Source organism: Odontomachus brunneus, unplaced genomic scaffold, assembly GCF_010583005.1.
Source record: "Odontomachus brunneus isolate Ranch 3 - 2012 unplaced genomic scaffold, Obru_v1 Obru_scaffold_305, whole genome shotgun sequence".
NCBI lineage: Eukaryota > Metazoa > Arthropoda > Insecta > Hymenoptera > Formicidae > Odontomachus > Odontomachus brunneus.
Window position 1 is genome coordinate 197,401 of NW_022639755.1, and position 3,898 is coordinate 201,298.

A 3,898-nucleotide genomic window follows, 5' to 3' on the forward strand; every position below is an offset into this window, starting at 1 on the left:
CATGAACCAAGCTTAGACATATGGTAAACAAACCGCTTTGACACGTTAGTGATTTTGTTTTGGCGTCATATACTTTTGGTTGTGTGAAAATGTCTGATTTTGTGCCAAGTAATCGTCATTTGCGGGAAGTGTTGATTTTCTTATTTCATTCGAAGAAAATGGCGGCTGAAGCGCATCGAGAGCTCCAAAAAGTTTACGGAGATGCTGCTCTAAGTGAAACAACGTGCCGTGATTGGTTTCGTCGCTTCAAAGACGGTGATTTCGATGTTGACGACCGTCCGCGTGAAGGAAGGCCAAAAACCTTCGAAGACGCTGAATTGGAGGCATTGCTCGATGAGGATCCGTGCCAAACGCAAGAACAGCTTGCTTCAGCATTAGGAGTTACCCGCCAAGCCATTTCCAAGCGATTGCATGCGTTGGGAATGATTCAAAAGCAAGGAACTTGGGTTCCTTATGATTTGAAGCCAAGGGACGTTGAGCGTCGTTTTTTCGCCTGTGAACAACTGCTCCAGCGGCAAAAAAGGAAGGGTTTTCTTCATCGCATCGTGACAGATGATGAAAAATGGATTCATTACAGCAACCCAAAGAAAAGAAAGTCATGGGGACTGCCCGGTCATGCTTCTACGTCGTCGGCTCGGCCGAATATTCACGCTGCGAAGGTTATGCTGTGTATTTGGTGGGACCAGGTCGATGTTATTTATTATGAGCTGTTGAAACCGAACGAAACCATCACTGGGGAACGGTATCGAATTCAATTGATGCGATTGAGCCGAGCACTGCGCGAAAAACGGCCACAATACGAGCAGAGGCACGAAAAAGTGATTCTACTGCATGACAACGCTCGGCCTCATGTTGCCAAACCCGTTAAAACCTATTTGGAAACGCTCAAATGGGAAGTCCTACCCCACCCGCCATATTCCCCAGATATTGCGCCGTCCGATTATTACTTGTTCCGTTCGATGGCACATGGTCTGGCTGATCAGCAGTTCCGCTCATATAAAGACATCAAAAAATGGCTTGATTCGTGGATAGCCTCACAAGACGAACGCTTTTACCGTAATGGTATTCGAGCTCTGCCAGAAAGATGGGAAAAAGTTGTAGCTAGCGATGGGCAATACTTTGAATGATTTATTTGTAACCATTTTTTCACAATAAAGTTGCATTTTCATAAAAAAAAAACAGCGAGAACTTAGTTGCGCACCTAATATATAGTGTCCCAGAACAATCTACGAAGCTCTCGTGAGAACGTAGAATGGGTTGAGATGAAAAGTCCAATACCGTTTTGCGATATTCGTAATAATAAGGGAGAAATTAATTACGAAAAATTAAGGAAAAGCGTGTGCTGAATAGTAGAGAACGGACCACTCTAGTCATAGCGCGACCCAATAATATAGCACACGGAAGTCGACGCATGACGATTGGAAGATAACGCATCACTGTCTATACTTATACCACTACGCTTCTACGTCTTGCCGCACCGCGCCGAGGCGATATATAGGAGCACAACAGTATAAGTATAGGCAATGGTGCATTGTCTTCCGATCATCATACGTCGACTTCTGCGCGCTATTTTACTAGATCGCGTTGTGACTCGAGCGGTCCGTTCTCTACCATTTAGCACACGCTTTTCCTTAACATTTCGCAATTAATTTCTTGGTCATTATTACAAATATCGCAAAACGGTATAAAACTTTTATGTTCATTTTAACCCGCTCTACGTTGTCACGAGAGCTTCGTAGACTGTTCTGGGATACCAGTTATATAAAAGTAATATTTGAAATTATTAAAACTTCATCAATAATTATTAAAGCAAGGTTTTTTAGTCCCGCTTATATAAGTTTGAGAACCATATCAGAAAATTGTTTATACTTCGTATTGTTTATAATTTTGTTCTACTGATAATTAAAGTAATCTATGAATAGTCCATCAATATTAGAAGCCGCGATACTAGTTGACGCAGTTACTACTACGGTTTTTTTAATGTATCTTTTAACCAAACATCCAACAATTTTGATTAAAAATTTTTCCGATACCAACTTTTCCGATACTTCACAGTTTACATAAAGTCTAAGAATTTCATTCAGATATCATAATAGAAGTAACTTTGTCAAATATTCGTTTTTCACCAACATTTCATTGTGCTACCGTTTCATCGACATTATTAATCTGACATTTATTACTTACATCTTTAAAATCTTTCATAGTTCCTTCTACTAACAGGAACATATTCTAAGACACAATTACTATTTTAATCTTCATTTTTTATATACTTTTTAATATTCTTTTTTCAATTAATTCTCTGACATTATCTATATTTTGTTGAATATCGATTATTTTTTCATGATATTGGAAAGTATCTTTAAGTTGAAATTATACTAACAAGGGGATTGTCAATAAGCGCCGCGTTAGCTGTGGCTAATCTTTATATATATTGTAGCAATCCCTTTCCTGTAAACACAGCTCATGTGACTGTTGCCAATGAGCACTAGTTTAAGAATCGGAATTGAAAGTTTTCCATGCGCCTAGAATACCACTTAAATAGGAACGACATTTAAGTAGTCAGCGTGGCGCAGCGAGTAGGGAGCACAACTAGAACGTTCAACGTCATGCGTTCAATTCCGGCTTACTCTTTTTTTTTAAATTTTCTGAAATATGAAATAAAATAAATTATTAATACATTATTAATTACTATCGTCCCAGTATTATTATCATTCGCATTTTTTTAACAGAATTGTACGAAAAGTAATGAGATACACGTATCAACGAATAAATAAATTACTCTTTTAAAGTTCAGGAAGGAATTTTATTTCAATATTATGTTACTAATCGTTGGATTACTTTGGAATGCTTGCTTGATGGAGTTTTAAGGTTTGTGTCCTGTGGGAATGGCTTAACAATGGTATCGTTTTTGCTACCTGCAGGCCCGTTTCTTTCACGCTCATATATAGTGCAGGGATAATGGAGAAGAACTTTCCGCAGGTACTTTTTATTGCATATTCTTGTAGCTTATTTCGAGAGCTCTCTAAAACACTATAATAATGTATTTTTTCATTAAGTACTTTTTAAGTAATGAAAGTTAAAAGTTATAATACTGTCGGCATCACCCAAGGCGTACTATGCGGAGGTTGCTCAATCGGATTTGCACCTCTTTTGTGTATGTATATGTGTGTGTGCGTGCGTGTGTGGGTGGGAGTGTGTATGGGTGTGGATGTGTATATATATGGGTGTGTGAGCATGCGTGTGAGCGTGCGTCTATGTGTACGTGTGCATGGATGGATGCATAGATGATTGGGTGGATGTTTATGATAATAAGTTATGGAACAGAGTTAAGGACTGAGGACCATCACATCACAACACATGCACGTACGCACACACACAACACACACACATACACGAAAGAGGTGTAATTCCGACCGAGCAACCTCCGTGTAGTATACTTTGGGTAATGCTAATGCCGGTGGTACTGTAACTTTCAAGTTTTATTACTCAGAAAGTATATAATAAAAAAATACGTTATTATAGTGTTTTGGAAAACTCGAGATAAGTTATAAGCATTTGTAAAAACGTAGGGGATTCCATTTAAAAAATTAAAATTGACTTTGACGTATGTGACTTTAATGCCTCCATCCAAGGTCAGACAAATAGTAATTTTTTACATTCCCCTCAAAACCTTACAACTTTTGTATTAAACAATTTTTCGTAGAACGCATATTTTTTAAAATATTGAGGTGGGAAGTTTTAAAATAAACACACACACACATATATACTGGGTGAATATTATATACCGGAACACCTGAATATCTCGAAAACAAAGCGTTGTATAAAAAAATGTTAAATACAAAAGTTGTAGGGTTTAAAAAGATCTATTTTATGATATTAGCAGTTTGACCTTGAGTTG

General features: G+C 37.8%; 1 protein-coding gene across 2 annotated transcripts in view; it reads left to right on the forward strand.

The window, feature by feature from the left end:
• Nucleotides 1-3,898, forward strand: part of LOC116853320 (sorting and assembly machinery component 50 homolog) — a 132,569-nt gene that overhangs the window by 96,667 nt on the left and 32,004 nt on the right. The gene's annotated exons all lie outside the window — the stretch shown is intronic.